Source organism: Heloderma suspectum, chromosome 1 (genome assembly GCF_057233095.1).
Source record: "Heloderma suspectum isolate Gila_16-S chromosome 1, 16-S_ref, whole genome shotgun sequence".
NCBI lineage: Eukaryota > Metazoa > Chordata > Lepidosauria > Squamata > Helodermatidae > Heloderma > Heloderma suspectum.
The window spans coordinates 354,236,891-354,246,041 of NC_139458.1; positions in this window are offsets into that span (position 1 = coordinate 354,236,891).

The following is a 9,151-nucleotide window of genomic DNA, read 5'->3' on the forward strand; positions in this document are numbered from 1 at the left end:
TGGGAAACAAAAAACTAGACTACAAGGAACACAGGAAGCTGCCTTATACTGAGAGACCCTTGGTCCATCTAGCCCAGTAGTGTCGACACTGACTGGCAGTGGCTCTCCAGTGTTTCAGAAAGGAGTTTTTCCTCCCCTACGTGGAGATAACAGGCATCAAACCTGGGACTTCTTATATGCAAAGCAGGTATTCTACATCGGAACTACAGCCCCTCTCCTACCTTGTCGATACCCTGGCACTGACAATTAACTCGGACAGTTATTAATTTCTTTAAGTGAGTATGCTTTCAATCCAATATCACTTACCAGGGAGTAAACCCTATTGAACTCAGTGGGGTTTACTTCTGATTAAACATGTACAGGATTGCTCAGTGCATGTAGAATAAGCCCCACAGATTTCAATACAAGATAGATTACAATGTTTAAAATGTAAAAATTGACAATTTTTACATTTTTAGAGTTTAGATTTTAAAGAAAAATACTGCAAGCTTCTCATGCATTTGATTCAGCATGTTAAACCTAGACTTAGTTGAATCAACTTGTCCTACCAAACACAGTGATTTAAAGGACTGCTGCTCTATGTAAATAAAGAACCCTGGGAAAAATATCTTGCTGAGGTCAAGTATTATAAATATGGTAACAGCAGGTCATATACTCAATATTGTTATTTGGGGATTGACTCTCACTGGGGCAGGGGGGTGGCAGGGCTGCCTCCCTGAATATCACTGGGAGGATTATCCACTCTGTGCCCACCTGGATGGATGATCCTTGTATATGCCTACTTCCTCCTCTAAGCTCTCCAATTTGCTTAGCTCTCCAAATGTGAATACTTACAGGGCAGTCCCCTAGGCAGATCTACATAGGTTTGCAGCCAAGAACATTTCCTTTTTATTCTATGAAAATAAACTCCTGTCTTCAATAACTACAAGCCCTTGTTTCTGACAAATTCTGGGCCCTTAGTTGTCCCTAAACAGACAAAGATATGTGTGCAAAGACACTTATGCTGCAAAGAGCAAACGTTCTGGATTGTTACCTACTTTGTGTAGTTAAAATTATTTTTCAAATTATAAAAAGTATGCTCTCCTACATAGCATGAATGCTCTATTTAGTTGTAAATTAACACATTTTAGTGGTTTAAATAAATAAATTATTTAAATAAATTATTTTAATTGGCCTTTTTTCTAGATGATTTAAATAAATCCACCCTGATTTACTGGGACTTATTTCCAAGCAAACGGACATTGGATTGTGCTTGTAAGGTTGCAATCCAAGGCATACTTACTCAGGAGCAAGCCCATTTAATTCAGAAATAGTATGTAGGTGAACTCGTGGGTAAGCAACCTCACCAGGACCAAGAAGAAAACCTTTACTTGAATTAGGAGGCAGAGTTGCAAAGGAAAAGGTCACAATTACTGCCACAGAAGAATCAGTAGCAGAGCCAAAAAAGGGGGCCGCAGGTCATGAAGGCAGTCCCTAAGCAAGGAGGAACAGAGCATATTAACTCTGGAGGGTAGTATGTCAAGGAAGACTGGATAATAAGAGGTCTTGAACTCATAGAATTAGTATACAGGAGAGTCAAATCAGATGATACAGCCAGAATCCATAGCAGGCAGAAACATCAGAGACAGACAGAAGAGCAGCCCCCCTGACACTGGAGACAAGAACTCACAGAAAACCAGAGTCCCAGCTTGGGTAGGAATACCACTGGAAACTAAAGGACATAAGAGTAACAGCAGTGAATGGGATTTACTCCAATTATACTCACAGCCAATCCTAGCTAGTACTGCTGAAGGCCAATCAAGTTGGAGACTGTCTGTGTTACGGTCTATCATGACCTGCAGTGCATGCTGTTCCATTACAGGCCAAAGCCCTAGATAGGTCATTTGAATGACTGCTTCCAAGAACAGTGTGCAAGAAGCCCTGCACTTTTGAAGAGCTGAAAAGGGTGAAGTGGAGTCCTAAGCAATCTCATGGAAACTGAAAGAAGTGGAAGAGGGTTCCTCCCCCAGCTCAGCACTCGAACTCTGGTTAATAATGAAATCAAATGCAAAACAATATGGCAATCTGGATCCATATTTTAGGATCTGACAGTTATTCTGTTCTGAAGTTGATGTTCGATCTGTTGTAATAAAACAACAGGTTTCTAATCTGTTGCAGACCCATTTGCAATATGCAGTATCTATTAACTATTTTGGTTGACTATTTAATGAATCTGAGGGTTCTTGAGAAGTTCTGTGCTGTGGAAGACGCAGTCATACTTGCGGTCAATACCAGTAATTAAAGTATACATACATGTGCACATATATATAAAGATACATACATGCATATGCATACACACATACATAAGTTAAAGAAGGGGGAGGAGAGAAGTAAATCCTCATTTTGGCTATTGTCCTGAATACATGTTTGAGTATTCTGAATATCCTATCCCCTCAGACGTCAGCAGAACTGCTGAAGTAACAGAGGATTGCTTTGACAAACAGGCATTCAGAATTGCACTCTAATATCCCCATCTCACCTACTGCTATTACCTAACATTTATTTAGTGCCTGCTGATCAATAAGATCTTGGCCCTCACTATTTTGCTGGTTGTTGATTTACCAACTTTTCTAAACTTTGCATTGATGACACTAGCAGTTCACCTTAGTTTGACATCTGACCATGACTTGCGGTAGCGACAAGATGATGATGATAATAACAATGATATCCTTTTATATAGTTCAAAGCACTTTACATATATTATCAATAACTTTTAAAATGTCCCTGTATAGTCACTACCCCTTCATGGATCACGGCCTTGTTGTGGTGAAGGGGCTTGTGTAACTCTATGAAGCCATAAGCTATGCCGTGCAGGGCCACCCAAGACAGACAGGTCATGGTGGAGAGTTCTGACAGAATGTGGGCCACTGGAGAAGGAAATGGCAACCCACTCCAGTATTCTTGCCAAGAAAACCCCATGGAACGTATCACAAGGCTAAAAGATATGACGCCGGAAGATGAGCCCCTCAGGTCGGAAGGTGTCCAATATGCTACTGGGGAAGAGCAGAGGGTATTTCCAAGTAGCGCCAGAAAGAGTGAAGCGGCTGGGCCAAAGCCGAAAGGACACTCAGCTGTGGATGTGTCTGGTGGTGAAAAGAAAATCCGATGCTGTAAAGAACAATATTGTTTAGGAACCTGGAATGTCAGATCAATGAATCAAGGTAAGCTGGAGGTGGTCAAACATGAGATGGCAAGATTGAACATCGACATCTTGGGAATCAGTGAACTCAAATGGACAGGCACGGGCGAATTTAATTCAGGTGACCATTATATCTACTACTGTGGGCAAGAATCCCTTAGAAGAAATGGAGTAGCACTCATAGTCAACAAAAGGGTGGGAAAAGCAGTACTGGGGTACAATCTCAAAAACAATAGAATGATCTCAGTACGAATCCAAGGCAAACCATTCAACATCACAGTAATTCAAGTCTGATGTCAGGGTAGAAAATGAGCCGATAGAACCCCAGAGCAGTTCTGATTCTGAGGAGGATCAGCCATCCGTGGGAGAGGAGCCAGCTCATCCCTCACAGGCACAGCAGCTGGCGGAGATTCCTCCTGCCGGCATTCCTGAGATAGTGATGTCAGTGAGAAAGTGCGGGAACGAGGCTTGCTAGATGCTCGACGCAGATGCAGGGAGCGACGAGCGATGGAGGGCGCAGAAAGGAGGCGTAGCGCCCGTTTGGCGCGCAAGCAATGGCCGCCTCCTGTGGACCCAAAGAGGGAGGATCACTCCGTAGCCCATAAGTTCAGGGTCTTCACGTGACTCTCCTTCAAACGGGGATCAACTGCCTACTCGGCGCATAGGCCACTCTGCTGTTCCTTGCTTAGTCACTGGTAAATAGCATCTGAAAGAGTCATTAAGTTGTAAATGGAATAAAGTCTTGAAAAGAATCCTTTCGTCTGTGTCTTGAATTGGCTATTGGAGTGCACTGAAAGAGGCCGCTAGAGCACTCCTGACATCTATGCCCCAACCACTGAGGCCGAAGAAGCTGAGGTTGATCGGTTCTATGAAGACCTACAACACCTTCTAGAACTAACACCAAAAAGAGATGTCCTCTTCATCATAGGGGATTGGAATGCTAAAGTAGGAAGTCAAGAAATCACCGGGATAACAGGCAAGCATGGCCTTGGTGTACAAAATGAAGCAGGACAAAGGCTAATAGAGTTCTGCCAAGAGAACACGCAAACACTCTTTTCCAACAGCACAAGAGGCGACTCTACACATGGACATCACCAGAGGGTCAATATCGAAATCAGACTGATTATGTCCTTTGCAGCCAAAGATGGAAAAGCTCCATACAATCAGTAAAAACAAGACCTGGAGCTGACTGTGGCTCAGATCATGAGCTGCTTCTTGCAAAATTTCGGCTTAAATTGAAGAACGTAGGGGAAACCACTAAACCATTCAGGTATAACCTAAATCATATCCCTTATGAATATACAGTGGAGGTGAGGAACAGATTTAAGGGATTAGACCTGATAGAGTGCCTGAGGAACTATGGACAGAGGTCCGTAACATTGTTCAGGAGGCAGCAACTCAATCCATCCCAAAGAAAAAGAAATGCAAGAAAGCAAAGTGGCTGTCTGAGGAGGCTTTACAAGTAGCTGAGGAAAGAAGGGAAGCAAAAAGCAAAGGAGAAAGGGGAAGATATATCCAACTGAATGCACAGTTCCAGAGAATAGCAAGGAGAGACAAGAAGGCCTTCTTAAATGAACAATGCAAAGAAATCAAGGAAAACAACAGAATGGGAAAGACTAGAGATCTCTTCAAGAAAATCGGAGATCTCAAGGGAACGTTTTGTGCAAAGACGGGCATGATAAAGGACAAAGAAGGCAGGGACCTCACGGAAGCAGATGAGATTGAGGTGGAAAGAATACACAGAAGAACTATACAGGAAAGATCTGAATGTCCCTGATAGCCATGATAGTGCGGTCACTGAACTTGAGCTGGACATCCTAGAGAGGGAAGTCAAGTGGGCCTTAGGAAGCATTACTAACAACAAAGCTAGCGGAGATGACAGTATTCCAGCTGAGCTATTTAAAATCCTAGAAGATGATGCTGTTAAAGTGCTACACTCAATATGCCAACAAATTTGGAACACTCAACAGTGGCCACAAGACTGGAAAAGGTCAGTTTACATTCCAGTTCCAAAGAAGGGCAATGCCAAAGAGTGTTCAAACTACCGCACAATTGCGCTCATTTCACATGCCAGCAAGGTTATGCTCAAAATCCTACAAGCTAGGCTTCAGCAGCATGTGAACCGAGAACTACCGGAAGTACAAGCTGGGTTTCGAAGAGGCAGAGGAACTAGAGATCAAATCGCCAACATTCACTGGATCATGGAGAAAGCAAGAGAATTCCAGAAAAAACATCTATTTCTGTTTCATTGACTATGCTAAAGCCTTTGTGTGGATCACAACAAACTGTGGCAAATTCTTAAAGAGATGGGAGTACCAGACCACCTTCTCTGTCTCCTGAGAAACCTGTATGAGGGTCAAGAAGCAACAGTAAGAATCGGACATGGAACAACCGATTGGTTCAAAATTGGGAAAGGAGTACGACAAGGCTGTATATTATTGCCCTGCTTCTTTAATTTATATGCAGAGTACATCATGAGAAACGTCGGGTTGGATGAATCACGGGTCGGAATTAAGATTGCCGGGAGAATTATCAACAACCTCAGATACGCAGACCACCCTAATGGCAGAAAGCGAAGAGGATCTAAAGAGCCTCTTGTTGAGGGTGAAAGTGGAGAGTGCAAAATCTGGTTTTGAAACTCAACATTAAAAAAACAAAGATCATGGCATCTGGCCCCATCACTTCCTGGCATATAGAAGGGGAAGAAATGGAAGCAGTGACAGATTTTATTTTCTTGGGCTCCAAGATCACCGCAGACGGTGACTGTAGCCATGAAATTAAAAGACGCTTGCTCCTTGGGAGGAAAGCTATGGCACACCTAGACAGCATAGTAAGAAGCAGAGACATCACCTTGCCAACAAAGGTCCGTCTAATCAAAGCTATGGTTTTCCCAGTAGTAATGTACGGTTGTTAGAGCTGGACTATAAGGAAGGCTGAGCGCCGAAGAATGGATGCTTTCGAACTGTGGTGCTGGAGAAGACTCTTACGAGTTCCCTGGACTGCAAGGAGGTCAAATTAGTCAATCCTAAAGGAAATCAACCCTGACTGCTCATTGGAAGGACAGATACTGAAGCTGAAGCTCAAATATTTTGGCCACCTAATGCAAAGAGAAAACTCCCTGTAAAAGACCCTGATGCTGGGAAAGATTGAAGGCAAAAGGAGAAGGGGACAGCAGAGGATGAGATGGTTAGATAGCATCACCGATGCAATGAATATGAACTTGAGCACACTCTGGGTGAGAATGGAGGACAGGAAGGCCTGGCGTGCTATGGTCCATGGGGTCACGAAGAGTCGGATACGACTGAACAACAACAACATAGTCAGTAAGGTCAAGATGGTCCCATATTGCAGATAGGGGACTCAGATGAAGAAACACTAGCCTGCCTAAGGCCTATTTACTCTGAAAACTGCATTTTACAGAAGACAGTAACATTGAGGTCACCAATACAAGCCTGCCCTGATATGTTCTGCTGCTGTTAACCAGCGTTTGTGACATTTGAATGCTCATTATTAAAAAGTCTCCTTTGAAAAAAAGAAGAGAAAGTGACAGAACACCATTTGTCACCCATAGCTTCTAGGTAAAACCACTCTAATGTCTCATTAAAGAACTACAGGCCATCCTGGATAATGATACTTCCCCCTCGCAGGCCTTGGGTGGTAGGCCTGTCCCCCTAACCTAGAACAGCTACTCACCAGCAACAACAGGTGACATGACAGGGGCACACATACAGGGACCAAACCCTGCAATAAGTCCAGTTTTGTCCCCACTCTACCCTGGGAACACTATCACAGGATCTAATAACATCAGCCACAACATCAGGGGCCCATTCACCTCACCTTCCAACATGATATACGCAATCACCTGCCAGCAGTTCCCTTTGGCTTTCTACAGAGGATAAACAAGTCAGTCTCTATACAAAAGGATACATGGACACAAATCTGACATCAGAAATGGCAACGTTCAGAAACTAATAGAACGTGTCAGTCACCCTGGACATTTACTGACCATTGTCCAACAAGAAGAATTTCAAAGGGAGGCTCCAGCATGAGATGAAATAAAACTAGTAATAACACATTTGTGTAGAGCCTTTAAGGGCTTTGTCTGCATTATCTAGTTGAAATCCTTACAGCAATCCTATAATGTAAATAAGTATTACTATTCCCCATATTGCAGATGGGAGAACAGGTTAAGAGAGAGTGGCTTGTCTAAAAACACTTAAGTGAGTGCATGGCAAAGCAAAACTTGAACCAAGGCCTTCCTGATTCACAGTTCATCTCTTAGGCTGTAATCCTATACACACTGTCCTGGGACTAAGCCCCACAAAACACACTGGGACGTACGTCTAAGTAGAAATGCATAGGATTGCACTGTTAGCCACTACACTACACCAGGTCTCTAAAAACATTTGATTATATTTGTCTGGCTCTGAATATAGACTATGGTTTCCTTTCCCACTACACGTGTTCACTTGCATAGCAATGCTAAAGTGATTATGTTATCACCAGTTACTGCTGTTGTGAATGGTTGCTGTGCTTATTTTACATACATACACACCCTGACTGAATGATCACATACTGTATTTTTTGGACTTCACCGTTTTTTTTGTCCATTTACCCCTTTGTGTATACTTATACCTGCCAAGTTGCCAACTGAGGATAACACTTCATGCATTTGATGAACCGGACTCTAGTCCATGAAAGCTTATTTGCTATAATAAATGTGTTGGTCTTTAAGATGATACAAGACTCTTTGAAAGAGACAACCACCACACATCACTGAACTTTATATTTATTACAGAGCTTAGAACTTTTGCAGTGTGCACTAAGTAGGCACTGAAGCTCAAAATTGCACTTTGCTATATAAATGATGGATCAGACCTTTTGTAAGACAGATTTTAATATACTTTTATATACTGTTTATTAGTCCATATTTATCTGGGTGGATTTTCTTTCTTCTTATTACTATTATTAATTTTATTAATGTACTGCCTTTCCTCCCAAGGGAGCGTCATATTGCATCATATGTTCCAAGGCTGAACCCTGGGACTGAAAACAGGTTCCACGAACCAAACTCTGGTACATCCCAACTATCCTTTATGCTTATCTGGGGATTTCTGGCAAATCAGATAGACAAGAAAGAAATTTGTTGGAAGAGAATTATCTCACATAATGGCTTTCAGCTAAACAAGAAAAGAACAACATCAATGAATGTGTATTATAAAGCAAATATTGGAGAACTTGATCTCAGACGATTGAATGAAAACAATTGTAGATATGACTTTTTCTAGAACTGTCTTGAACCCTGCTTTTCTGGCAAGTGGTTCAAAAGTCAAATAAAACAAAACCTAGCCGAGGGAGTTTTCTATTAGAATCGTTTGCAATTGTGGTGTAAGGATAAAAGAGAGTGTGTAGTATCCACCAGTGTCAGTCCTACGTAGAGTAGACAGACTGAAATGAATACGACTGAAGTTAGTCATGACTCACTAAAATCTCATTTATTTCAATAGGTCTACTCTACGTAGGACTAACACCCGATATCCCCACGTACTCCGCCCTAAACTCTTCGGTGGGAAGGAGAAATACATGCGTAGTAAACGCGCTCTAAGTGCTTTCGCCAGCGGAATGATAGCGCTGGCTACAAGCCAGTAATTACAATAACGCGTGCAAGTCCCATGGCTCTCCGCAAGGCTTCCTGCACGCCTCTGACTAAAGCACCGGCCGCGAAGATACTCTGTTCGCAGAAACCCGCCCTGAACGGGAACACCGCACCCGCCTCAGCCCAGCCCCCGTTTCTCCACGCAGCACAAAGGCGGCCTTTCTCCGCGCCCGTCACGAGACGACGTCCCCGCCTTCAGCCGAGCCCTCCGTGACGAAAGTGCGGGGCGGGTGGAAGGGCGGAGGAGTCTCGCGGAGCCAGTGGGAACGCGGTGCTGGGCGTAGAGGGCGGGGCTAAGGGGGTGCCGGGTGGCTCTT